A 26,774-nucleotide genomic window follows, 5' to 3' on the forward strand; every position below is an offset into this window, starting at 1 on the left:
CATGCACGCGCTTTGGCGTACGTATATGCGCACTGGCACATGAATTTTCACACATGAATAATATCAGGATCACAGGAACTCACAGGGGAAGCTGAAGATCATCCAGCAACTAATGGCTTATGCTGCTAGCTTTAAATAGGCCACTGGGCACCAGAAATTGTCACGCATTGTGTGCGCTTTGGCGTACGCACATGCGTACTAGCACATGAAGTTTCTCGGCCGTTCTCGCTCTTCTGCACATTTGCATTGGCAAATATCTATGTGCCAATCTTCTGCAAACCATTCTCTGACAGAGACATCATCTTTTTTTTCCACACCTTTGAAAAAGCCCTTTTGAATTCCTCGGTGCTTTGTTCTTTCTGTGTGATGAAACTAAGGGAAGCATGTCACATAGATGGAAAATGCCTCTGTTGTTCCAGGATGAGTAGACATTGTATCTTGCAAGGTCTGTTGGATGCAGAGCTAAAGATTTTAGCTGGGTGGAATATGGTGGAAGGCAAAAGAGCACTGAAAGCTTGATCTTCCGGTCAATTTTCCATCCATATGGTTTCCTACAAGACCTAAGGGATGAAGAGTAGTGTTTTTCATAGATTAAGGACCCCAAGGCTCACAAAATGGTTAGAGAGTAGTGCCCCGTGTGAGGATCGAACTCACAACCTTCAGATTATGAGACTGACGCGCTACCTGCTGCGCTAACGAGGCCAATTAGTGAAAGCGATATGTGTGTCATAGCTGGCCACCATACTTGGAAGCTGATGGCGGTGGCACATCTTTTTTTCCCTTTGGTTTTCTCTATTTTTCTCAAAACAAGGCAGCTAGTTTTCCCATATGGTCTAGCGGTTAGGATTCCTGGTTTTCACCCAGGCGGCCCAGGTTCGACTCCCGGTATGGGAAATGCAAGTCCTTTTAACGACCCGCACACTGCTAGTGCTGAAACCTCAAAGCTGTTTTTCCATTGTAACCTCCAATCATTCCCTTGTTGTCAAAGTACCAAGGGTCAAAGCCAGGGATGCAGACAAGACAGGTCAAGCCGGGTCAGGACAGGAAATGAAATACTATCAGGAACACAGGAACTCACAGGGCAAGCTGAAGTTCATCGAGCAACTAATGGCTCATGCACGCGCTTTGGCGTACGTATATGCGCACTGGCACATGAATTTTCACACATGAATAATATCAGGATCACAGGAACTCACAGGGGAAGCTGAAGATCATCCAGCAACTAATGGCTTATGCTGCTAGCTTTAAATAGGCCACTGGGCACCAGAAATTGTCACGCATTGTGTGCGCTTTGGCGTACGCACATGCGTACTAGCACATGAAGTTTCTCGGCCGTTCTCGCTCTTCTGCACATTTGCATTGGCAAATATCTATGTGCCAATCTTCTGCAAACCATTCTCTGACAGAGACATCATCTTTTTTTTCCACACCTTTGAAAAAGCCCTTTTGAATTCCTCGGTGCTTTGTTCTTTCTGTGTGATGAAACTAAGGGAAGCATGTCACATAGATGGAAAATGCCTCTGTTGTTCCAGGATGAGTAGACATTGTATCTTGCAAGGTCTGTTGGATGCAGAGCTAAAGATTTTAGCTGGGTGGAATATGGTGGAAGGCAAAAGAGCACTGAAAGCTTGATCTTCCGGTCAATTTTCCATCCATATGGTTTCCTACAAGACCTAAGGGATGAAGAGTAGTGTTTTTCATAGATTAAGGACCCCAAGGCTCACAAAATGGTTAGAGAGTAGTGCCCCGTGTGAGGATCGAACTCACAACCTTCAGATTATGAGACTGACGCGCGACTTGCTGCGCTAACGAGGCCAATTAGTGAAAGTGATATGTGTGTCATAGATGGCCACCATACTTGGAAGCTGATGGCGGTGGCACATCTTTTTTTCCCTTTGGTTTTCTCTATTTTTCTCAAAACAAGGCATCTAGTTTTCCCATATGGTCTAGCGGTTAGGATTCCTGGTTTTCACCCAGGCGGCCCAGGTTTGACTCCCGGTATGGGAAATGCAAGTCCTTTTAACGACCCGCACACTGCTAGTGCTGAAACCTCCAAGCTGTTTTTCCATTGTAACCTCCAATCATTCCCTTGTTGTCAAAGTACCAAGGGTCAAAGCCAGGGATGCAGACAAGACAGGTCAAGCCGGGTCAGGACAGGAAATGAAATACTATCAGGAACACAGGAACTCACAGGGCAAGCTGAAGTTCATCCAGCAACTAATGGCTCATGCACGCGCTTTGGCGTACGTATATGCGCACTGGCACATGAATTTTCACACATGAATAATATCAGGATCACAGGAACTCACAGGGGAAGCTGAAGATCATCCAGCAACTAATGGCTTATGCTGCTAGCTTTAAATAGGCCACTGGGCACCAGAAATTGTCACGCATTGTGTGCGCTTTGGCGTACGCACATGCGTACTAGCACATGAAGTTTCTCGGCCGTTCTCGCTCTTCTGCACATTTGCATTGGCAAATATCTATGTGCCAATCTTCTGCAAACCATTCTCTGACAGAGACATCATCTTTTTTTTCCACACCTTTGAAAAAGCCCTTTTGAATTCCTCTGTGCTTTGTTCTTTCTGTGTCATGAAACTAAGGGAAGCATGTCACATAGATGGAAAATGCCTCTGTTGTTCCAGGATGAGTAGACATTGTATCTTGCAAGGTCTGTTGGATGCAGAGCTAAAGATTTTAGCTGGGTGGAATATGGTGGAAGGCAAAAGAGCACTGAAAGCTTGATCTTGCGGTCAATTTTCCATCCATATGGTTTCCTACAAGACCTAAGGGATGAAGAGTAGTGTTATTCATAGATTAAGGACCCCAAGGCTCACAAAATGGTTAGAGAGTAGTGCCCCATGTGAGGATCGAACTCACGACCTTCAGATTATGAGACTGACGCGCTACCTGCTGCGCTAACGAGACCAATTAGTGAAAGTGATATGTGTGTCATAGCTGGCCACCATACTTGGAAGCTGATGGCGGTGGCACATCTTTTTTTCCTTTGGTTTTCTCTATTTTTCTCAAAACAAGGCAGCTAGTTTTCCCATATGGTCTAGCGGTTAGGATTCCTGGTTTTCACCCAGGCGGCCCAGGTTCGACTCCCGGTATGGGAAATGCAAGTCCTTTTAACGACCCGCACACTCCTAGTGCTGAAACCTCAAAGCTGTTTTTCCATTGTAACCTCCAATCATTCCCTTGTTGTCAAAGTACCAAGGGTCAAAGCCAGGGATGCAGACAAGACAGGTCAAGCCGGGTCAGGACAGGAAATGAAATACTATCAGGAACACAGGAACTCACAGGGCAAGCTGAAGTTCATCCAGCAACTAATGGCTCATGCACGCGCTTTGGCGTACGTATATGCGCACTGGCACATGAATTTTCACACATGAATAATATCAGGATCACAGGAACTCACAGGGGAAGCTGAAGATCATCCAGCAACTAATGGCTTATGCTGCTAGCTTTAAATAGGCCACTGGGCACCAGAAATTGTCACGCATTGTGTGCGCTTTGGCGTACGCACATGCGTACTAGCACATGAAGTTTCTCGGCCGTTCTCGCTCTTCTGCACATTTGCATTGGCAAATATCTATGTGCCAATCTTCTGCAAACCATTCTCTGACAGAGACATCATCTTTTTTTTCGACACCTTTGAAAAAGCCCTTTTGAATTCCTCGGTGCTTTGTTCTTTCTGTGTGATGAAACTAAGGGAAGCATGTCACATAGATGGAAAATGCCTCTGTTGTTCCAGGATGAGTAGACATTGTATCTTGCAAGGTCTGTTGGATGCAGAGCTAAAGATTTTAGCTGGGTGGAATATGGTGGAAGGCAAAAGAGCACTGAAAGCTTGATCTTCCGGTCAATTTTCCATCCATATGGTTTCCTACAAGACCTAAGGGATGAAGAGTAGTGTTTTTCATAGATTAAGGACCCCAAGGCTCACAAAATGGCTAGAGAGTAGTGCCCCGTGTGAGGATCAAACTCACGACCTTCCGATTATGAGACTGACGCGCTACCTGCTGCGCTAATGAGGCCAATTAGTGAAAGTGATATGTGTGTCATAGCTGGCCACCATACTTGGAAGCTGATGGCGTTGGCACATCTTTTTTTCCCTTTGGTTTTCTCTATTTTTCTCAAAACAAGGCAGCTAGTTTTCCCATATGGTCTAGCGGTTAGGATTCCTGGTTTTCACCCAGGCGGCCCAGGTTCGACTCCCGGTATGGGAAATGCAAGTCCTTTTAACGACCCGCACACTCCTAGTGCTGAAACCTCAAAGCTCTTTTTCCATTGTAACCTCCAATCATTCCCTTGTTGTCAAAGTACCAAGGGTCAAAGCCAGGGATGCAGACAAGACAGGTCAAGCCGGGTCAGGACAGGAAATGAAATACTATCAGGAACACAGGAACTCACAGGGCAAGCTGAAGTTCATCCAGCAACTAATGGCTCATGCACGCGCTTTGGCGTACGTATATGCGCACTGGCACATGAATTTTCACACATGAATAATATCAGGATCACAGGAACTCACAGGGGAAGCTGAAGATCATCCAGCAACTAATGGCTTATGCTGCTAGCTTTAAATAGGCCACTGGGCACCAGAAATTGTCACGCATTGTGTGCGCTTTGGCGTACGCACATGCGTACTAGCACATGAAGTTTCTCGGCCGTTCTCGCTCTTCTGCACATTTGCATTGGCAAATATCTATGTGCCAATCTTCTGCAAACCATTCTCTGACAGAGACATCATCTTTTTTTTCCACACCTTTGAAAAAGCCCTTTTGAATTCCTCGGTGCTTTGTTCTTTCTGTGTGATGAAACTAAGGGAAGCATGTCACATAGATGGAAAATGCCTCTGTTGTTCCAGGATGAGTAGACATTGTATCTTGCAAGGTCTGTTGGATGTAGAGCTAAAGATTTTAGCTGGGTGGAATATGGTGGAAGGCAAAAGAGCACTGAAAGCTTGATCTTCCGGTCAATTTTCCATCCATATGGTTTCCTACAAGACCTAAGGGATGAAGAGTAGTGTTTTTCATAGATTAAGGACCCCAAGGCTCACAAAATGGTTAGAGAGTAGTGCCCCGTGTGAGGATCGAACTCACGACCTTCAGATTATGAGACTGACGCGCTACCTGCTGCGCTAACGAGGCCAATTAGTGAAAGTGATATGTGTGTCATAGCTGGCCACCATACTTGGAAGCTGATGGCGGTGGCACATCTTTTTTTCCCTTTGGTTTTCTCTATTTTTCTCAAAACAAGGCAGCTAGTTTTCCCATATGGTCTAGCGGTTAGGATTCCTGGTTTTCACCCAGGCGGCCCGGGTTCGACTCACGGTATGGGAAATGCAAGTCCTTTTAACGACCCGCACACTCCTAGTGCTGAAACCTCAAAGCTGTTTTTCCATTGTAACCTCCAATCATTCCCTTGTTGTCAAAGTACCAAGGGTCAAAGCCAGGGATGCAGACAAGACAGGTCAAGCCGGGTCAGGACAGGAAATGAAATACTATCAGGAACACAGGAACTCACAGGGCAAGCTGAAGTTCATCCAGCAACTAATGGCTCATGCACGCGCTTTGGCGTACGTATATGCGCTCTGGCACATGAATTTTCACACATGAATAATATCAGGATCACAGGAACTCACAGGGGAAGCTGAAGATCATCCAGCAACTAATGGCTTATGCTGCTAGCTTTAAATAGGCCACTGGGCACCAGAAATTGTCACGCATTGTGTGCGCTTTGGCGTACGCACATGCGTACTAGCACATGAAGTTTCTCGGCCGTTCTCGCTCTTCTGCACATTTGCATTGGCAAATATCTATGTGCCAATCTTCTGCAAACCATTCTCTGACAGAGACATCATCTTTTTTTTCCACACCTTTGAAAAAGCCCTTTTGAATTCCTCGGTGCTTTGTTCTTTCTGTGTGATGAAACTAAGGGAAGCATGTCACATAGATGGAAAATGCCTCTGTTGTTCCAGGATGAGTAGACATTGTATCTTGCAAGGTCTGTTGGATGTAGAGCTAAAGATTTTAGCTGGGTGGAATATGGTGGAAGGCAAAAGAGCACTGAAAGCTTGATCTTCCGGTCAATTTTCCATCCATATGGTTTCCTACAAGACCTAAGGGATGAAGAGTAGTGTTTTTCATAGATTAAGGACCCCAAGGCTCACAAAATGGTTAGAGAGTAGTGCCCCGTGTGAGGATCGAACTCACGACCTTCAGATTATGAGACTGACGCGCTACCTGCTGCGCTAACGAGGCCAATTAGTGAAAGTGATATGTGTGTCATAGCTGGCCACCATACTTGGAAGCTGATGGCGGTGGCACATCTTTTTTTCCCTTTGGTTTTCTCTATTTTTCTCAAAACAGGGCAGCTAGTTTTCCCATATGGTCTAGCGGTTAGGATTCCTGGTTTTCACCCAGGCGGCCCGGGTTCGACTCACGGTATGGGAAATGCAAGTCCTTTTAACGACCTGCACACTCCTAGTGCTGAAACCTCAAAGCTGTTTTTCCATTGTAACCTCCAATCATTCCCTTGTTGTCAAAGTACCAAGGGTCAAAGCCAGGGATGCAGACAAGACAGGTCAAGCCGGGTCAGGACAGGAAATGAAATACTATCAGGAACACAGGAACTCACAGGGCAAGCTGAAGTTCATCCAGCAACTAATGGCTCATGCACGCGCTTTGGCGTACGTATATGCGCGCTGGCACATGAATTTTCACACATGAATAATATCAGGATCACAGGAACTCACAGGGGAAGCTGAAGATCATCCAGCAACTAATGGCTTATGCTGCTAGCTTTAAATAGGCCACTGGGCACCAGAAATTGTCACGCATTGTGTGCGCTTTGGCGTACGCACATGCGTACTAGCACATGAAGTTTCTCGGCCGTTCTCGCTCTTCTGCACATTTGCATTGGCAAATATCTATGTGCCAATCTTCTGCAAACCATTCTCTGACAGAGACATCATCTTTTTTTTCCACACCTTTGAAAAAGCCCTTTTGAATTCCTCGGTGCTTTGTTCTTTCTGTGTGATGAAACTAAGGGAAGCATGTCACATAGATGGAAAATGCCTCTGTTGTTCCAGGATGAGTAGACATTGTATCTTGCAAGGTCTGTTGGATGCAGAGCTAAAGATTTTAGCTGGGTGGAATATGGTGGAAGGCAAAAGAGCACTGAAAGCTTGATCTTCCGGTCAATTTTCCATCCATATGGTTTCCTACAAGACCTAAGGGATGAAGAGTAGTGTTTTTCATAGATTAAGGACCCCAAGGCTCACAAAATGGTTAAAGAGTAGTGCCCCGTGTGAGGATCGAACTCACGACCTTCAGATTATGAGACTGACGCGCTACCTGCTGCGCTAACGAGGCCAATTAGTGAAAGTGATATGTGTGTCATAGCTGGCCACCATACTTGGAAGCTGATGGCGGTGGCACATCTTTTTTTCCCTTTGGTTTTCTCTATTTTTCTCAAAGCAAGGCAGCTAGTTTTCCCATATGGTCTAGCAGTTAGGATTCCTGGTTTTCACCCAGGCGGCCCGGGTTCGACTCCCGGTATGGGAAATGCAAGTCCTTTTAACGACCCGCACACTCCTAGTGCTGAAACCTCAAAGCTGTTTTTCCATTGTAACCTCCAATCATTCCCTTGTTGTCAAAGTACCAAGGGTCAAAGCCAGGGATGCAGACAAGACAGGTCAAGCCGGGTCAGGACAGGAAATGAAATACTATCAGGAACACAGGAACTCACAGGGCAAGCTGAAGTTCATCCAGCAACTAATGGCTCATGCACGCGCTTTGGCGTACGTATATGCGCACTGGCACATGAATTTTCACACATGAATAATATCAGGATCACAGGAACTCACAGGGGAAGCTGAAGATCATCCAGCAACTAATGGCTTATGCTGCTAGCTTTAAATAGGCCACTGGGCACCAGAAATTGTCACGCATTGTGTGCGCTTTGGCGTACGCACATGCGTACTAGCACATGAAGTTTCTCGGCCGTTCTCGCTCTTCTGCACATTTGCATTGGCAAATATCTATGTGCCAATCTTCTGCAAACCATTCTCTGACAGAGACATCATCTTTTTTTTCCACACCTTTGAAAAAGCCCTTTTGAATTCCTCGGTGCTTTGTTCTTTCTGTGTGATGAAACTAAGGGAAGCATGTCACATAGATGGAAAATGCCTCTGTTGTTCCAGGATGAGTAGACATTGTATCTTGCAAGGTCTGTTGGATGCAGAGCTAAAGATTTTAGCTGGGTGGAATATGGTGGAAGGCAAAAGAGCACTGAAAGCTTGATCTTCCGGTCAATTTTCCATCCATATGGTTTCCTACAAGACCTAAGGGATGAAGAGTAGTGTTTTTCATAGATTAAGGACCCCAAGGCTCACAAAATGGTTAGAGAGTAGTGCCTCGTGTGAGGATCGAACTCACGACCTTCAGATTATGAGACTGACGCGCTACCTGCTGCGCTAACGAGGCCAATTAGTGAAAGTGATATGTGTGTCATAGCTGGCCACCATACTTGGAAGCTGATGGCGGTGGCACATCTTTTTTTCCCTTTGGTTTTCTCTATTTTTCTCAAAACAAGGCAGCTAGTTTTCCCATATGGTCTAGCGGTTAGGATTCCTGGTTTTCACCCAGGCGGCCCGGGTTCGACTCCCAGTATGGGAAATGCAAGTCCTTTTAACGACCCGCACACTCCTAGTGCTGAAACCTCAAAGCTGTTTTTCCATTGTAACCTCCAATCATTCCCTTGTTGTCAAAGTACCAAGGGTCAAAGCCAGGGATGCAGACAAGACAGGTCAAGCCGGGTCAGGACAGGAAATGAAATACTATCAGGAACACAGGAACTCACAGGGCAAGCTGAAGTTCATCCAGCAACTAATGGCTCATGCACACGCTTTGGCGTACGTATATGCGCACTGGCACATGAATTTTCACACATGAATAATATCAGGATCACAGGAACTCACAGGGGAAGCTGAAGATCATCCAGAAACTAATGGCTTATGCTGCTAGCTTTAAAAAGGCCACTGGGCACCAGAAATTGTCACGCATTGTGTGCGCTTTGGCGTACGCACATGCGTACTAGAACATGACGTTTCTCGGCCGTTCTCGCTCTTCTGCACATTTGCATTGGCAAATATCTATGTGCCAATCTTCTGCAAACCATTCTCTGACAGAGACATCATCTTTTTTTTCCCACACCTTTGAAAAAGCCCTTTTGAATTCCTCGGTGCTTTGTTCTTTCTGTGTGATGAAACTAAGGGAAGCATGTCACATAGATGGAAAATGCCTCTGTTGTTCCAGGATGAGTAGACATTGTATCTTGCAAGGTCTGTTGGATGCAGAGCTAAAGATTTTAGCTGGGTGGAATATGGTGGAAGGCAAAAGAGCACTGAAAGCTTGATCTTCCGGTCAATTTTCCATCCATATGGTTTCCTACAAGACCTAAGGGATGAAGAGTAGTGTTTTTCATAGATTAAGGACCCCAAGGCTCACAAAATGGTTAGAGAGTAGTGCCCCGTGTGAGGATCGAACTCACGACCTTCAGATTATGAGACTGACGCGCTACCTGCTGCGCTAACGAGGCCAATTAGGGAAAGTGATATGTGTGTCATAGCTGGCCACCATACTTGGAAGCTGATGGCGGTGGCACATCTTTTTTTCCCTTTGGTTTTCTCTATTTTTCTCAAAACAAGGCAGCTAGTTTTCCCATATGGTCTAGCGGTTAGGATTCCTGGCTTTCACCCAGGCGGCCTGGGTTCGACTCACGGTATGGGAAATGCAAGTCCTTTTAACGACCCGCACACTCCTAGTGCTGAAACCTCAAAGCTGTTTTTCCATTGTAACCTCCAATCATTCCCTTGTTGTCAAAGTACCAAGGGTCAAAGCCAGGGATGCAGACAAGACAGGTCAAGCCGGGTCAGGACAGGAAATTAAATACTATCAGGAACACAGGAACTCACAGGGCAAGCTGAAGTTCATCCAGCAACTAATGGCTCATGCAAGCGCTTTGGCGTACGTATATGCGCGCTGGCACATGAATTTTCACACATGAATAATATCAGGATCACAGGAACTCACAGGGGAAGCTGAAGATCATCCAGCAACTAATGGCTTATGCTGCTAGCTTTAAATAGGCCACTGGGCACCAGAAATTGTCACGCATTGTGTGCGCTTTGGCGTACGCACATGCGTACTAGCACATGAAGTTTCTCGGCCGTTCTCGCTCTTCTGCACATTTGCATTGGCAAATATCTATGTGCCAATCTTCTGCAAACCATTCTCTGACAGAGACATCATCTTTTTTTTCCACACCTTTGAAAAAGCCCTTTTGAATTCCTCGGTGCTTTGTTCTTTCTGTGTGATGAAACTAAGGGAAGCATGTCACATAGATGGAAAATGCCTCTGTTGTTCCAGGATGAGTAGACATTGTATCTTGCAAGGTCTGTTGGATGCAGAGCTAAAGATTTTAGCTGGGTGGAATATGGTGGAAAGCAAAAGAGCACTGAAAGCTTGATCTTCCGGTCAATTTTCCATCCATATGGTTTCCTACAAGACCTAAGGGATGAAGAGTAGTGTTTTTCATAGATTAAGGACCAAAAGGCTCACAAAATGGTTAGAGAGTAGTGCCCCGTGTGAGGATCGAACTCACGACCTTCAGATTATGAGACTGACGCGCTACCTGCTGCGCTAACGAGGCCAATTAGTGAAAGTGATATGTGTGTCATAGCTGGCCACCATACTTGGAAGCTGATGGCGGTGGCACATCTTTTTTTCCCTTTGGTTTTCTCTATTTTTCTCAAAGCAAGGCAGCTAGTTTTCCCATATGGTCTAGCGGTTAGGATTCCTGGTTTTCACCCAGGCGGCCCGGGTTCGACTCCCGGTATGGGAAATGCAAGTCCTTTTAACGACCCGCACACTCCTAGTGCTGAAACCTCAAAGCTGTTTTTCCATTGTAACCTCCAATCATTCCCTTCTTGTCAAAGTACCAAGGGTCAAAGCCAGGGATGCAGACAAGACAGGTCAAGCCGGGTCAGGACAGGAAATTAAATACTATCAGGAACACAGGAACTTACAGGGCAAGCTGAAGTTCATCCAGCAACTAATGGCTCATGCACGTGCTTTGCCGTACGTATATGCGCACTGGCAAATGAATTTTCACACATGAATAATATCAGGATCACAGGAACTCACAGGGGAAGCTGAAGATCATCCAGCAACTAATGGCTTATGCTGCTAGCTTCAAATAGGCCACTGGGCACCAGAAATTGTCACGCATTGTGTGCGCTTTGGCGTACGCACATGCGTACTAGCACATGAAGTTTCTCAGCCGTTCTCGCTCTTCTGCACATTTGCATTGGCAAATATCTATGTGCCAATCTTCTGCAAACCATTCTCTGACAGAGACATCATCTTTTTTTCCACACCTTTGAAAAAGCCCTTTTGAATTCCTCGGTGCTTTGTTCTTTCTGTGTGATGAAACTAAGGGAAGCATGTCACATAGATGGAAAATGCCTCTGTTGTTCCAGGATGAGTAGACATTGTATCTTGCAAGGTCTGTTGGATGCAGAGCTAAAGATTTTAGCTGGGTGGAATATGGTGGAAGGCAAAAGAGCACTGAAAGCTTGATCTTCCGGTCAATTTTCCATCCATATGGTTTCCTACAAGACCTAAGGGATGAAGAGTAGTGTTTGTCATAGATTAAGGACCCCAAGGCTCACAAAATGGTGAGAGAGTAGTGCCCCGTGTGAGGATCGAACTCACGACCTTCAGATTATGAGACTGACGCGCTTCCTGCTGCGCTAACGAGGCCAATTAGTGAAAGTGATATGTGTGTCATAGCTGGCCACCATACTTGCAAGCTGATGGCGCTGGCACATCTTTTTTTCCCTTTGGTTTTCTCTATTTTTCTCAAAACAAGGCAGCTAGTTTTCCCATATGGTCTAGCGGTTAGGATTCCTGGCTTTCACCCAGGCGGCCTGGGTTCGACTCACGGTATGGGAAATGCAAGTCCTTTTAACGACCCGCACACTCCTAGTGCTGAAACCTCAAAGCTGTTTTTCCATTGTAACCTCCAATCATTCCCTTGTTGTCAAAGTACCAAGGGTCAAAGCCAGGGATGCAGACAAGACAGGTCAAGCCGGGTCAGGACAGGAAATTAAATACTATCAGGAACACAGGAACTCACAGGGCAAGCTGAAGTTCATCCAGCAACTAATGGCTCATGCAAGCGCTTTGGCGTACGTATATGCGCGCTGGCACATGAATTTTCACACATGAATAATATCAGGATCACAGGAACTCACAGGGGAAGCTGAAGATCATCCAGCAACTAATGGCTTATGCTGCTAGCTTTAAATAGGCCACTGGGCACCAGAAATTGTCACGCATTGTGTGCGCTTTGGCGTACGCACATGCGTACTAGCACATGAAGTTTCTCGGCCGTTCTCGCTCTTCTGCACATTTGCATTGGCAAATATCTATGTGCCAATCTTCTGCAAACCATTCTCTGACAGAGACATCATCTTTTTTTTCCACACCTTTGAAAAAGCCCTTTTGAATTCCTCGGTGCTTTGTTCTTTCTGTGTGATGAAACTAAGGGAAGCATGTCACATAGATGGAAAATGCCTCTGTTGTTCCAGGATGAGTAGACATTGTATCTTGCAAGGTCTGTTGGATGCAGAGCTAAAGATTTTAGCTGGGTGGAATATGGTGGAAAGCAAAAGAGCACTGAAAGCTTGATCTTCCGGTCAATTTTCCATCCATATGGTTTCCTACAAGACCTAAGGGATGAAGAGTAGTGTTTTTCATAGATTAAGGACCAAAAGGCTCACAAAACGGTTAGAGAGTAGTGCCCCGTGTGAGGATCGAACTCACGACCTTCAGATTATGAGACTGACGCGCTACCTGCTGCGCTAACGAGGCCAATTAGTGAAAGTGATATGTGTGTCATAGCTGGCCACCATACTTGGAAGCTGATGGCGGTGGCACATCTTTTTTTCCCTTTGGTTTTCTCTATTTTTCTCAAAGCAAGGCAGCTAGTTTTCCCATATGGTCTAGCGGTTAGGATTCCTGGTTTTCACCCAGGCGGCCCGGGTTCGACTCCCGGTATGGGAAATGCAAGTCCTTTTAACGACCCGCACACTCCTAGTGCTGAAACCTCAAAGCTGTTTTTCCATTGTAACCTCCAATCATTCCCTTCTTGTCAAAGTACCAAGGGTCAAAGCCAGGGATGCAGACAAGACAGGTCAAGCCGGGTCAGGACAGGAAATTAAATACTATCAGGAACACAGGAACTTACAGGGCAAGCTGAAGTTCATCCAGCAACTAATGGCTCATGCACGTGCTTTGCCGTACGTATATGCGCACTGGCACATGAATTTTCACACATGAATAATATCAGGATCACAGGAACTCACAGGGGAAGCTGAAGATCATCCAGCAACTAATGGCTTATGCTGCTAGCTTCAAATAGGCCACTGGGCACCAGAAATTGTCACGCATTGTGTGCGCTTTGGCGTACGCACATGCGTACTAGCACATGAAGTTTCTCAGCCGTTCTCGCTCTTCTGCACATTTGCATTGGCAAATATCTATGTGCCAATCTTCTGCAAACCATTCTCTGACAGAGACATCATCTTTTTTTTCCACACCTTTGAAAAAGCCCTTTTGAATTCCTCGGTGCTTTGTTCTTTCTGTGTGATGAAACTAAGGGAAGCATGTCACATAGATGGAAAATGCCTCTGTTGTTCCAGGATGAGTAGACATTGTATCTTGCAAGGTCTGTTGGATGCAGAGCTAAAGATTTTAGCTGGGTGGAATATGGTGGAAGGCAAAAGAGCACTGAAAGCTTGATCTTCCGGTCAATTTTCCATCCATATGGTTTCCTACAAGACCTAAGGGATGAAGAGTAGTGTTTGTCATAGATTAAGGACCCCAAGGCTCACAAAATGGTGAGAGAGTAGTGCCCCGTGTGAGGATCGAACTCACGTCCTTCAGATTATGAGACTGACGCGCTTCCTGCTGCGCTAACGAGGCCAATTAGTGAAAGTGATATGTGTGTCATAGCTGGCCACCATACTTGGAAGCTGATGGCGCTGGCACATCTTTTTTTCCCTTTGGTTTTCTCTATTTTTCTCAAACCAAGGCAGCTAGTTTTCCCATATGGTCTAGCGGTTAGGATTCCTGGTTTTCACCCAGACGGCCCGAGTTCGACTCCTGTTATGGGAAATGCAAGTCCTTTTAACGACCCGCACACTCCTAGTGCTGAAACCTCAAAGCTGTTTTTCCATTGTAACCTCCAATCATTCCCTTGTTGTCAAAGTTCCAAGGGTCAAAGCCAGGGATGCAGACAAGACAGGTCAAGTCGGGTCAGGACAGGAAATCAAATACTATCAGGAACACAGGAACTCACAGGGCAAGCTGAAGTTCATCCAGCAACTAATGGCTCATGCACACGCTTTGGCGTACGTATATGCGCACTGGCACATGAATTTTCACACATGAATAATATCAGGGTCACAGGAACTCACAGGGGAAGCTGAAGATCATCCAGCAACTAATGGCTTATGCTGCTAGCTTTAAATAGGCCACTGGGTACCAGAAATTGTCACGCATTGTGTGCGCTTTGGCGTACGCACATGCGTACTAGCACATGAAGTTTCTCGGCCGTTCTCGCTCTTCTGCACATTTGCATTGGCAAATATCTATGTGCCAATCTTCTGCAAACCATTCTCTGACAGAGACATCATCTTTTTTTTCCACACCTTTGAAAAAGCCCTTTTGAATTCCTCGGTGCTTTGTTCTTTCTGTGTGATGAAACTAAGGGAAGCATGTCACTTAGATGGAAAATGCCTCTGTTGTTCCAGGATGAGTAGACATTGTATCTTGCAAGGTCTGTTGGATGCAGAGCTAAAGATTTTAGCTGGGTGGAATATGGTGGAAGGCAAAAGAGCACTGAAAGCTTGATCTTGCGGTCAATTTTCCATCCATATGGTTTCCTACAAGACCTAAGGGATGAAGAGTAGTGTTTTTCATAGATTAAGGACCCCAAGGCTCCCAAAATGGTTAGAGAGTAGTGCCCCGTGTGAGGATCAAACTCACGACCTTCAGATTATGAGACTGACGCGCTACCTGCTGCGCTAACGAGGCCAAATTGTGAAAGTGATATGTGTGTCATAGCTGGCCACCATACTTGGAAGCTGATGGCGGTGGCACATCTTTTTTTCCCTTTGGTTTTCTCTATTTTTCTCAAAACAAGGCAGCTAGTTTTCCCATATGGTCTAGCGGTTAGGATTCTTGGTTTTCACCCAGGCCGCCCGGGTTCGACTCCCGGTATGGGAAATGCAAGTCCTTTTAACGACCCGCACACTCCTAGTGCTGAAACCTCAAAGCTGTTTTTCCATTGTAACCTCCAATCATTCCCTTGTTGTCAAAGTACCAAGGGTCAAAGCCAGGGATGCAGACAAGACAGGTCAAGCCGGGTCAGGACAGGAAATGAAATACTATCAGGAACACAGGAACTCACAGGGCAAGCTGAAGTTCATCCAGCAACTAATGGCTCATGCACGCGCTTTGGCGTACGTATATGCGCACTGGCACATGAATTTTCACACATGAATAATATCAGGATCACAGGAACTCACAGGGGAAGCTGAAGATCATCCAGCAACTAATGGCTTATGCTGCTAGCTTTAAATAGGCCACTGGGCACCAGAAATTGTCACGCATTGTGTGCGCTTTGGCGTACGCACATGCGTACTAGCACATGAAGTTTCTCGGCCGTTCTCGCTCTTCTGCACATTTTCATTGGCAAATATCTATGTGCCAATCTTCTGCAAACCATTCTCTGACAGAGACATCATCTTTTTTTTCCACACCTTTGAAAAAGCCCTTTTGAATTCCTCGGTGCTTTGTCCTTTCTGTGTGATGAAACTAAGGGAAGCATGTCACATAGATGGAAAATGCCTCTGTTGTTCCAGGATGAGTAGACATTGTATCTTGCAAGGTCTGTTGGATGCAGAGCTAAAGATTTTAGCTGGGTGGAATATGGTGGAAGGCAAAAGAGCACTGAAAGCTTGATCTTCCGGTCAATTTTCCATCCATATGGTTTCCTACAAGACCTAAGGGATGAAGAGTAGTGTTTTTCATAGATTAAGGACCCCAAGGCTCACAAAATGGTTAGAGAGTAGTGCCCCGTGTGAGGATCGAACTCACGACCTTCAGATTATGAGACTGACGCGCTACCTGCTGCGCTAACGAGGCCAATTAGGGAAAGTGATATGTGTGTCATAGCTGGCCACCATACTTGGAAGCTGATGGCGGTGGCACATCTTTTTTTCCCTTTGGTTTTCTCTATTTTTCTCAAACCAAGGCAGCTAGTTTTCCCATATGGTCTAGCGGTTAGGATTCCTGGTTTTCACCCAGGCGGCCCGGGTTCGACTCCCGGTATGGGAAATACAAGTCCTTTTAACGACCCGCACACTCCTAGTGCTGAAACCTCAAAGCTGTTTTTCCATTGTAACCTCCAATCATTCCCTTGTTGTCAAAGTACCAAGGGTCAAAGCCAGGGATGCAGACAAGACAGGTCAAGCCGGGTCAGGACAGGAAATGAAATACTATCAGGAACACAGGAACTCACAGGGCAAGCTGAAGTTCATCCAGCAACTAATGGCTCATGCACGCGCTTTGGCGTACGTATATGCGCACTGACACATGAATAATATCAGGATCACAGGGGAAGCTGAAGATCATCCAGCAACTAATGGCTTATGCTGCTAGCTTTAAATAGGCCACTGAGCACCAGAAATTGTCACGCATTGTGTGCGCTTTGGCGTACGCACATGCGTACTAGCACATGAAGTTTCTCGGCCGTTCTCGCTCTTCTGCACATTTGCATTGGCAAATATCTATGTGCCAATCTTCTGCAAACCATTCTCTGACAGAGACATCATCTTTTTTTTCCACACCTTTGAAAAAGCCCTTTTGAATTCCTCGGTGCTTTGTTCTTTCTGTGTGATGAAACTAAGGGAAGCATGTCACATAGATGGAAAATGCCTCTGTTGTTCCAGGATGAGTAGACATTGTATCTTGCAAGGTCTGTTGGATGCAGAGCTAAAGATTTTAGCTGGGTGGAATATGGTGGAAGGCAAAAGAGCACTGAAAGCTTGATCTTCCGGTCAATTTTCCATCCATATGGTTTCCTACAAGACCTAAGGGATGAAGAGTAGTGTTTTTCATAGATTAAGGACCCCAAGGCTCACAAAACGGTTAGAGTGTAGTGCCCCGTGTGAGGATCGAACTCACGACCTTCAGATTATGAGACTGACGCGCTACCTGCTGCGCTAACGAGGCCAATTAGTGAAAGTGATATGTGTGTCATAGCTGGCCACCATACTTGGAAGCTGATGGCGGTGGCACATCTTTTTTTCCCTTTGGTTTTCTCTATTTTTCTCAAAACAAGGCAGCTAGTTTTCCCATATGGTCTAGCGGTTAGGATTCCTGGTTTTCACCCAGGCGGCCCGGGTTCGACTCCCGGTATGGGAAATGCAAGTCCTTTTAACGACCCGCACACTCCTAGTGCTGAAACCTCAAAGCTGTTTTTCCATTGTAACCTCCAATCATTCCCTTGTTGTCAAAGTACCAAGGGTCAAAGCCAGGGATGCAGACAAGACAGGTCAAGCCGGGTCAGGACAGGAAATGAAATACTATCAGGAACACAGGAACTCACAGGGCAAGCTGAAGTTCATCCAGCAACTAATGGCTCATGCACGCGCTTTGGCGTACGTATATGTGCACTGGCACATGAATTTTCACACATGAATAATATCAGGATCACAGGAACTCACAGGGGAAGCTGAAGATCATCCAGCAACTAATGGCTTATGCTGCTAGCTTTAAATAGGCCACTGGGCACCAGAAATTGTCACGCATTGTGTGCGCTTTGGCGTACGTACATGCGTACTAGCACATGAAGTTTCTCGGCCGTTCTCGCTCTTCTGCACATTTGCATTGGCAAATATCTATGTGCCAATCTTCTGCAAACCATTCTCTGACAGAGACATCATCTTTTTTTTCCACACCTTTGAAAAAGCCCTTTTGAATTCCTCGGTGCTTTGTTCTTTCTGTGTGATGAAACTAAGGGAAGCATGTCACATAGATGGAAAATGCCTCTGTTGTTCCAGGATGAGTAGACATTGTATCTTGCAAGGTCTGTTGGATGCAGAGCTAAAGATTTTAGCTGGGTGGAATATGGTGGAAGGCAAAAGAGCACTGAAAGCTTGATCTTCCGGTCAATTTTCCATCCATATGGTTTCCTACAAGACCTAAGGGATGAAGAGTAGTGTTTTTCATAGATTAAGGACCCCAAGGCTCACAAAATGGTAAGAGAGTAGTGCCCCGTGTGAGGATCGAACTCACGACCTTCAGATTATGAGACTGACGCGCTACCTGCTGCGCTAACGAGGCCAATTAGTGAAAGAGATATGTGTGTCATAGCTGGCCACCATACTTGGAAGCTGATGGCGGTGGCACATCTTTTTTTCCCTTTGGTTTTCTCTATTTTTCTCAAAATAAGGCAGCTAGTTTTCCCATATGGTCTAGCGGTTAGGATTCCTGGTTTTCACCCAGGCGGCCCGGGTTCGACTCCCGGTATGGGAAATGCAAGTCCTTTTAACGACCCGCACACTCCTAGTGCTGAAACCTCAAAGCTGTTTTTCCATTGTAACCTCCAATCATTCCCTTGTTGTCAAAGTACCAAGGGTCAAAGCCAGGGATGCAGACAAGACAGGTCAAGCCGGGTCAGGACAGGAAATTAAATACTATCAGGAACACAGGAACTTACAGGGCAAGCTGAAGTTCATCCAGCAACTAATGGCTCATGCACGTGCTTTGCCGTACGTATATGCGCACTGGCACATGAATTTTCACACATGAATAATATCAGGATCACAGGAACTCACAGGGGAAGCTGAAGATCATCCAGCAACTAATGGCTTATGCTGCTAGCTTCAAATAGGCCACTGGGCACCAGAAATTGTCACGCATTGTGTGCGCTTTGGCGTACGCACATGCGTACTAGCACATGAAGTTTCTCAGCCGTTCTCGCTCTTCTGCACATTTGCATTGGCAAATATCTATGTGCCAATCTTCTGCAAACCATTCTCTGACAGAGACATCATCTTTTTTTTCCACACCTTTGAAAAAGCCCTTTTGAATTCCTCGGTGCTTTGTTCTTTCTGTGTGATGAAACTAAGGGAAGCATGTCACATAGATGGAAAATGCCTCTGTTGTTCCAGGATGAGTAGACATTGTATCTTGCAAGGTCTGTTGGATGCAGAGCTAAAGATTTTAGCTGGGTGGAATATGGTGGAAGGCAAAAGAGCACTGAAAGCTTGATCTTCCGGTCAATTTTCCATCCATATGGTTTCCTACAAGACCTAAGGGATGAAGAGTAGTGTTTGTCATAGATTAAGGACCCCAAGGCTCACAAAATGGTGAGAGAGTAGTGCCCCGTGTGAGGATCGAACTCACGACCTTCAGATTATGAGACTGACGCGCTTCCTGCTGCGCTAACGAGGCCAATTAGTGAAAGTGATATGTGTGTCATAGCTGGCCACCATACTTGGAAGCTGATGGCGCTGGCACATCTTTTTTTCCCTTTGGTTTTCTCTATTTTTCTCAAACCAAGGCAGCTAGTTTTCCCATATGGTCTAGCGGTTAGGATTCCTGGTTTTCACCCAGACGGCCCGAGTTCGACTCCTGTTATGGGAAATGCAAGTCCTTTTAACGACCCGCACACTCCTAGTGCTGAAACCTCAAAGCTGTTTTTCCATTGTAACCTCCAATCATTCCCTTGTTGTCAAAGTACCAAGGGTCAAAGCCAGGGATGCAGACAAGACATGTCAAGGCGGATCAGGAACTTGCTGTCAAAGTTCCAAGGGTCAAAGCCAGGGATGCAGACAAGACAGGTCAAGTCGGGTCAGGACAGGAAATCAAATACTATCAGGAACACAGGAACTCACAGGGCAAGCTGAAGTTCATCCAGCAACTAATGGCTCATGCACACGCTTTGGCGTACGTATATGCGCACTGGCACATGAATTTTCACACATGAATAATATCAGGATCACAGGAACTCACAGGGGAAGCTGAAGATCATCCAGCAACTAATGGCTTATGCTGCTAGCTTTAAATAGGCCACTGGGCACCAGAAATTGTCACGCATTGTGTGCGCTTTGGCGTACGCACATGCGTACTAGCACATGAAGTTTCTCGGCCGTTCTCGCTCTTCTGCACATTTGCATTGGCAAATATCTATGTGCCAATCTTCTGCAAACCATTCTCTGACAGAGACATCATCTTTTTTTTCCACACCTTTGAAAAAGCCCTTTTGAATTCCTCGGTGCTTTGTTCTTTCTGTGTGATGAAACTAAGGGAAGCATGTCACATAGATGGAAAATGCCTCTGTTGTTCCAGGATGAGTAGACATTGTATCTTGCAAGGTCTGTTGGATGCAGAGCTAAAGATTTTAGCTGGGTGGAATATGGTGGAAGGCAAAAGAGCACTGAAAGCTTGATCTTCCGGTCAATTTTCCATCCATATGGTTTCCTACAAGACCTAAGGGATGAAGAGTAGTGTTTTTCATAGATTAAGGACCCCAAGGCTCACAAAATGGTAAGAGAGTAGTGCCCCGTGTGAGGATCGAACTCACGACCTTCAGATTATGAGACTGACGCGCTACCTGCTGCGCTAACGAGGCCAATTAGTGAAAGAGATATGTGTGTCATAGCTGGCCACCATACTTGGAAGCTGATGGCGGTGGCACATCTTTTTTTCCCTTTGGTTTTCTCTATTTTTCTCAAAATAAGGCAGCTAGTTTTCCCATATGGTCTAGCGGTTAGGATTCCTGGTTTTCACCCAGGCGGCCCGGGTTCGACTCCCGGTATGGGAAATGCAAGTCCTTTTAACGACCCGCACACTCCTAGTGCTGAAACCTCAAAGCTGTTTTTCCATTGTAACCTCCAATCATTCCCTTGTTGTCAAAGTACCAAGGGTCAAAGCCAGGGATGCAGACAAGACAGGTCAAGCCGGGTCAGGACAGGAAATGAAATACTATCAGGAACACAGGAACTCACAGGGCAAGCTGAAGTTCATCCAGCAACTAATGGCTCATGCACGCGCTTTGGCGTACGTATATGCGCACTGACACATGAATAATATCAGGATCACAGGAACTCACAGGGGAAGCTGAAGATCATCCAGCAACTAATGGCTTATGCTGCTAGCTTTAAATAGGCCACTGGGCACCAGAAATTGTCACGCATTGTGTGCGCTTTGGCGTACGCACATGCGTACTAGCACATGAAGTTTCTCGGCCGTTCTCGCTCTTCTGCACATTTGCATTGGCAAATATCTATGTGCCAATCTTCTGCAAACCATTCTCTGACAGAGACATCATCTTTTTTTTCCACACCTTTGAAAAAGCCCTTTTGAATTCCTCGGTGCTTTGTTCTTTCTGTGTGATGAAACTAAGGGAAGCATGTCACATAGATGGAAAATGCCTCTGTTGTTCCAGGATGAGTAGACATTGTATCTTGCAAGGTCTGTTGGATGCAGAGCTAAAGATTTTTGCTGGGTGGAATATGGTGGAAGGCAAAAGAGCACTGAAAGCTTGATCTTCCGGTCAATTTTCCATCCATATGGTTTCCTACAAGACCTAAGGGATGAAGAGTAGTGTTTTTCTTTCAATAATTTTTATTAAGGTTTTCAAAAGAAGAATACAAAACAAGCTATAGATAGCACCCCCCCTTTTAAAAAATCAGGGAGTGCATATTAACATACCAGTGTTTAACAGGCGTGACATAGAATAGAAAACAATCACAATTACATTAACATTGTAATGGTAGTGACAATCCAGAAAGGCATCTATGAGGAATATGCATTAAAGAAGACTCAGGCTAAAACCTGTATCTGACAGGAAGATGGCATGCTGGGGGGAGGCCGTACCCCACCCCAAGGGGAGCACACTGTGGGGACGGCCTCACTCTCCAACCCCATCTCCGAATGGCCCGCAAGAGCCAGTTCCTCAATGGGCTGTCTATCTCTTAAATCAAGCATATAAATGAACCCAAGGACAGTCGACTAATCAATCGCTGTGTGTAGGAGACAGAGAGGAACCTACACCTGTAGCAGGAATGCTGAACTGAAAGTCCTAGGCGAACTTGGTGCGAGCGCGCGGAAACCTGGCCGTGCCAGGGGGCTTCTGCCTGCTGTCGCATCTGGATACAAAAAATCAAAACACTGGAACAAACCATCGGAACCAGAGAGAGAGGGAAAAGAAATAGGATCAGAAAGAGAGAGGAGGTAGGGAAGTAAGAGAGGAATAGCAGGTCCAAAAGAAGTAGGAGAAGAGGGAAGGATAAGGATAGAAGGTCATCCAATCAGATAGTCGCGGCTTAAGAAATCTATGTCCCAGGAATTATGGAAATTCCGACATAATTCGCCCATGGTTCCCATATCAATTGGAATTTGTGAGATGTATCCAGTAGTGTAGCAACAATTTTTTCTTGGGCCATGATCCAAGAAATTTTTCTTTTCATGTCGTGCATGGGTACCGTGGGTCTTTTCCAGTGTTTAGCTATAGTAATTCTAGCACCTAATAGCATATAGAAAATTAAGGCTTGGGTGTGTTTGGGAGTACCGACCATACTGGCATTAAGAAGTGCTATCTCGGGTAGCTGTGGAATAGGTGCACCCGTAATTTTCCTCAACAGATGGAAAAAATTGTTACAGAATTTCCGTATCCTGGGGCAGGTCCACCATATATGAAATAGGGAGCCAGTAAGCCCGCAACCCCTAAAACATAAAGGGGAAGCGTCCGGGAAAATCTTAGCCAGTGTGGTCGGTACGAGATACCAGCGTACCATGAGTTTAATACTAGCTTCCATTAGAGAAATATTCATAATATTTTTGAATGATCTGTGAAATTGAGAATACCATTTGGGTAGGTCCCACTCTACTGCCAGATCTTGTTCCCAAAGTCGGGCATATAATGGCTTGGTGGTATTCTTGGCAAGTGAGTTGTAAATGATGGAGATACCCCCCCTCTGATCCAGCATGTTGCCACACCATATTTCATAAGGGGTCGGTAGAGGGGGTGTAGAGTTTAGAGGCCATTTGGATCGAAGGAAGTGAGAAATTTGTAACAGTCTATAACGCTCAGTGGGGGGCATTTCTAATTTGCTCACACAGTACGCCAGTGTGAGAGGTCCTGTAGTATGCAGGAAATGTCCGATCCTATACAAGCCTTTGTCTACCCACCACCTGAATGCTGTAATATTTTGTCCGGGCGGAAATTCTGGGTTATTAAAGAGATGGGCAAGTGGCCGCATGGGGAAGACTAGGGCTGAGTGCATTCGGAGCCTATCCCACAATGACATAGAGTGAGAGAGGGTGGGGGCCAATATCGCTGGCCGCAAACGCGGTTCAGACCAGAGTAGGTAGTCAATTGTGTGTTTGGGTGTCGCCATCCTTTCCAAGAGAAGCCAATCTGGTTTGGGGTTTTGTGAGTGTACTGTTGATATTTGGGCTATCTGCGCAGCTTGGTAGTACCACCAGATATTGGGCAAAGCTAGGCCTCCTTGGGACTTGAGTCTATAGAGAATGTCTTTGGAACATCTCCTACCCTTGGAACCCCAAATAAATTTCAGGATGGAGGATTGGAAGCGCATGATTTGGGCTTTCCTGATAGGAATTGGCAGAGAGCGGAAAAGATAAAGTAAGCGGGGCAATAGAGTCATTTTAATAGAATTTACACGGCCCATCCAGGATAGATCATATTTTGACCATGTCGCCATGTCGGCTTCTAGTTTTTTGAACATGGGGGGGAAGTTACTGGAAAATAGTTTATCATAACTAGAAGTCAGGTTTATTCCTAGATAGGGAATAGCTGATGAGTTCCAGGTGAACGGGAAGTGATTTTGGAGGTTTATGAGAAGGTTTGGAGAAATAGATATGTTTAGAGCTGCAGATTTAGCTACGTTGACTTTAAGACCAGAGGCTCTACTAAATTGCTCCAAGAGTTTAAGGATGTTGGGAGTAGAGATAAGGGGTGATGTGATGAAAAGGAGAAGGTCGTCAGCAAAGAGGGCACATTTATGTTCCTGAGCACCACAGGAAACTCCTCTTATGTCTGGGTTTGTGCGTATGGCTATGGCTAGGGACTCAATGGCTATAGCAAAAATCAGGGGGGATAACGGACACCCCTGTCTAGTGCCTTTCTCAATAGTGAACGTGTCAGAGTACCTGCCCTGCAGACGTACTTGGGCATTGGGAGTAGAGTAGAGTGACTTCATAGTGCCTATAAAATTGGGACCCATGCCCCACCTCCCAAGGACCGCAAAGATATAGGGCCAGGTGACCGTGTCAAATGCTTTTTGTAAGTCAACGGAAAGGAGGAACCCCTCTTGCTTGGGTCCGCCATCCCATTGAGAGTTAAGGAGAGACACTATATCAATAGCTCGTCTGATTTGGTCCGGGCCTTGTCTCCCCGGGATAAAGCCTGCCTGGTCCCTGTGAACATACTGAGCAATAAAAGATGATAAACGGTTAGCCATTATTTTTGTTAAAAGCTTGAGATCATTATTGATCAAAGAGATCGGGCGATAATTGCTTACTAAGGACGGGTCCTTTCCGGGTTTCGGAATGACCGAAATGTATGCCAGGTTGGAGGCTTTATCCAGGGGAGTACCATGACTAAGAGAATTGAAAAATCTAGCTAAGTAAGGCGCTAAGATATTGGAAAATTTTTTGTAGTAGCCAGCTGAGAAGCCATCAGGGCCAGGGGCAGAACCTAATTTGAGCTTGCGTATAGTCTCCAGGACCTCCGACTCCGTAATAGGTAGATCTAGTAGCTCCGCATGAGCTCCGGTGAGTTTAGGCAGGGGAATGGAATCTAGGAACTCCTCAATATTTGGGGGAGATCTGGGTTTGTCATCTTTATATAGAGAGGCGTAGAAATCTTGGAAGCATTCTAAAATGCTCTGTGGATTTTGTGTCAGGGTGCCGGTTGGTAGCTTTATTTTGGGGAAGGCCATAAGTCGTGATTTGGGAGACAATTTGGTGGCTAATTTGGAGCCTATTTTATCCTTATGCATATAAAACCTGGCTCCAGACCAGCGAAGATGTTTTTCAGCCTCGGTGGTGAGGGCCAAGTTGAGCCTGATCCTGGAAGATTCCAAGTCTTCCCGGGAAGATTGTGTACGTTCTCGCTTGTTACGTTTACAGGCCGCTTGAAAGTCATTGGAGAGTTTGGTTATTTCAGCTCTATGTGCCTTCTTCAATTGGGATGAAAATTGCATAATTTTGCCCCTCATTACCGCCTTATGGGCAGCCCACAACGTTGCAGGGGAAATTTCTTCAGTATCGTTAGCTATAAAGTATTCATTCAAATCCCTTTCAAGCATGGAGCAGTGTGCCGGGTTACTAAGCAGAGACTCATTGAGACGCCACTTAAATTCCTTGTTTGCGGTAGAAGAATTGCGGAGATAAAGTGTAACCATGGAATGGTCTGAAATAGGGGAATCTCTGATTTTGGACTTTGTAGCTAACGACACATTAGTACCGCGAAGGAAAATATGATCTATCCTGGCGTAGGATTTTTGTGGGGCCGAGTAGTGGGTGTGGTCCTTGGTACGGGGGTTGAGTTCTCTCCAAATATCCACAAGACCTGAGTCAAAGAGGAGCTTAGCTATTCTAGTACTCTGTTTGGACGGTTGCTTTGGTCTCGAGGGACCAGAACCAGATTTATTTAGAGAAACGTCAAAGGTAATGTTGGAGTCCCCACCCAGGATGACAACCCCCTCCAGATGTGGGGAGATTGTAGTCAAGAGAGAAATGAAAAATTTGTCTTGGCCTTTATTGGGCGCGTAGTACGAGACAAAAGTGTAAAGTGACCCATCTATGGTGCCTTTTACAAGGAGAAATCTACCTAAGGGGTCAGTGAGAATCTGGGACATGGAAAAATTTAGGTTTTTAGAGAAGCAGATAGCAACCCCCTTTGTCTTGTTTTCGGCATTAGAGAGGTAAAACTGGGGAAATTGTTGGTGTAGGAATGAAGGCTGAAAGGATTTGGGGAAGTGGGTCTCCTGAAGCAAGAGGACTGAAAAGTTTTGTGAGTGGTACAGTTTGAAAAGTTTCCTTCTTTTAATAGGGGAGTTAAGACCCTGGACATTATGAGACACTATGGAAAGGGGCGAAGGTATGATGTTATGCACTGGCATGGATCAGATGGGAGGTATCTGCTGGGAGAGAGTGGGACCTACCTGATATTATAAGGACTGAAGCCGCCAAATCTTGAAGGAATGTATGATAAGATGACCTTCGGATGGGAGATAGGAAGGGAGGGTCAGAGGTGAAGAAGAAGAAAGATGGACCTGCTAGGAGAAATAGAAAAAGAAAAGAAATATCCGTTAACATTAACATTATACAGATATGCAAAAATCCCAAGAAGAGGTGTGAGAACCCATTCCCACACCTCATCCCACCCATACCCAAACAAACTCGAATGAGTGCTCCTTCAAAAAAAAAGAAGGGGCACAAGGCCTCCCCACCGTAGGAGGAACCACAAAGATTCCCCCCTCGGGTCGGAAGGTGTGGAGGCGCAGGACAGCCGTCCCGGCCTACTCCCACGGCCTAAAACAGTTGCTAAGGGGTGTAGCCCCCAACTAGATTTTTCAAAAAACAGAGAATATGTGC

The 26,774-nt window shown here is 45.7% G+C and overlaps 17 non-coding genes across 17 annotated transcripts; 6 read left to right on the forward strand and 11 right to left on the reverse strand.

Moving 5' to 3' along the window:
- Nucleotides 1-5,080: 5,080 nt before the first annotated feature.
- On the reverse strand, nt 5,081-5,153 carry TRNAM-CAU (transfer RNA methionine (anticodon CAU)). The gene has a single exon. It is a non-coding gene; the product is annotated as a tRNA-Met (tRNA).
- A 1,040-nt stretch (nt 5,154-6,193) lies between these two features.
- On the reverse strand, nt 6,194-6,266 carry TRNAM-CAU (transfer RNA methionine (anticodon CAU)). Its single transcript has one exon. It is a non-coding gene; the product is annotated as a tRNA-Met (tRNA).
- A 1,040-nt stretch (nt 6,267-7,306) lies between these two features.
- On the reverse strand, nt 7,307-7,379 carry TRNAM-CAU (transfer RNA methionine (anticodon CAU)). Its single transcript has one exon. It is a non-coding gene; the product is annotated as a tRNA-Met (tRNA).
- Nucleotides 7,380-8,419: 1,040 nt separating this feature from the next.
- On the reverse strand, nt 8,420-8,492 carry TRNAM-CAU (transfer RNA methionine (anticodon CAU)). Its single transcript has one exon. It is a non-coding gene; the product is annotated as a tRNA-Met (tRNA).
- Nucleotides 8,493-9,533: 1,041 nt separating this feature from the next.
- TRNAM-CAU (transfer RNA methionine (anticodon CAU)) lies at nt 9,534-9,606 on the reverse strand. The gene has a single exon. It is a non-coding gene; the product is annotated as a tRNA-Met (tRNA).
- Nucleotides 9,607-10,646: 1,040 nt separating this feature from the next.
- On the reverse strand, nt 10,647-10,719 carry TRNAM-CAU (transfer RNA methionine (anticodon CAU)). Its single transcript has one exon. It is a non-coding gene; the product is annotated as a tRNA-Met (tRNA).
- A 120-nt stretch (nt 10,720-10,839) lies between these two features.
- TRNAE-UUC (transfer RNA glutamic acid (anticodon UUC)) lies at nt 10,840-10,911 on the forward strand. Its single transcript has one exon. It is a non-coding gene; the product is annotated as a tRNA-Glu (tRNA).
- A 1,960-nt stretch (nt 10,912-12,871) lies between these two features.
- Nucleotides 12,872-12,944, reverse strand: TRNAM-CAU (transfer RNA methionine (anticodon CAU)). Its single transcript has one exon. It is a non-coding gene; the product is annotated as a tRNA-Met (tRNA).
- Nucleotides 12,945-13,064: 120 nt separating this feature from the next.
- TRNAE-UUC (transfer RNA glutamic acid (anticodon UUC)) lies at nt 13,065-13,136 on the forward strand. Its single transcript has one exon. It is a non-coding gene; the product is annotated as a tRNA-Glu (tRNA).
- Nucleotides 13,137-16,210: 3,074 nt separating this feature from the next.
- Nucleotides 16,211-16,283, reverse strand: TRNAM-CAU (transfer RNA methionine (anticodon CAU)). The gene has a single exon. It is a non-coding gene; the product is annotated as a tRNA-Met (tRNA).
- Nucleotides 16,284-16,403: 120 nt separating this feature from the next.
- Nucleotides 16,404-16,475, forward strand: TRNAE-UUC (transfer RNA glutamic acid (anticodon UUC)). The gene has a single exon. It is a non-coding gene; the product is annotated as a tRNA-Glu (tRNA).
- An 824-nt stretch (nt 16,476-17,299) lies between these two features.
- TRNAM-CAU (transfer RNA methionine (anticodon CAU)) lies at nt 17,300-17,372 on the reverse strand. The gene has a single exon. It is a non-coding gene; the product is annotated as a tRNA-Met (tRNA).
- A 120-nt stretch (nt 17,373-17,492) lies between these two features.
- Nucleotides 17,493-17,564, forward strand: TRNAE-UUC (transfer RNA glutamic acid (anticodon UUC)). The gene has a single exon. It is a non-coding gene; the product is annotated as a tRNA-Glu (tRNA).
- Nucleotides 17,565-18,412: 848 nt separating this feature from the next.
- TRNAM-CAU (transfer RNA methionine (anticodon CAU)) lies at nt 18,413-18,485 on the reverse strand. The gene has a single exon. It is a non-coding gene; the product is annotated as a tRNA-Met (tRNA).
- A 120-nt stretch (nt 18,486-18,605) lies between these two features.
- TRNAE-UUC (transfer RNA glutamic acid (anticodon UUC)) lies at nt 18,606-18,677 on the forward strand. Its single transcript has one exon. It is a non-coding gene; the product is annotated as a tRNA-Glu (tRNA).
- Nucleotides 18,678-20,705: 2,028 nt separating this feature from the next.
- On the reverse strand, nt 20,706-20,778 carry TRNAM-CAU (transfer RNA methionine (anticodon CAU)). Its single transcript has one exon. It is a non-coding gene; the product is annotated as a tRNA-Met (tRNA).
- Nucleotides 20,779-20,898: 120 nt separating this feature from the next.
- On the forward strand, nt 20,899-20,970 carry TRNAE-UUC (transfer RNA glutamic acid (anticodon UUC)). The gene has a single exon. It is a non-coding gene; the product is annotated as a tRNA-Glu (tRNA).
- Nucleotides 20,971-26,774: the final 5,804 nt, after the last annotated feature.

This window comes from Lithobates pipiens, unplaced genomic scaffold (assembly GCF_037356315.1).
Source record: "Lithobates pipiens isolate NorthernLeopardFrog02 unplaced genomic scaffold, aLitPip1_a1.2 Scaffold_8, whole genome shotgun sequence".
Lineage (NCBI taxonomy): Eukaryota > Metazoa > Chordata > Amphibia > Anura > Ranidae > Lithobates > Lithobates pipiens.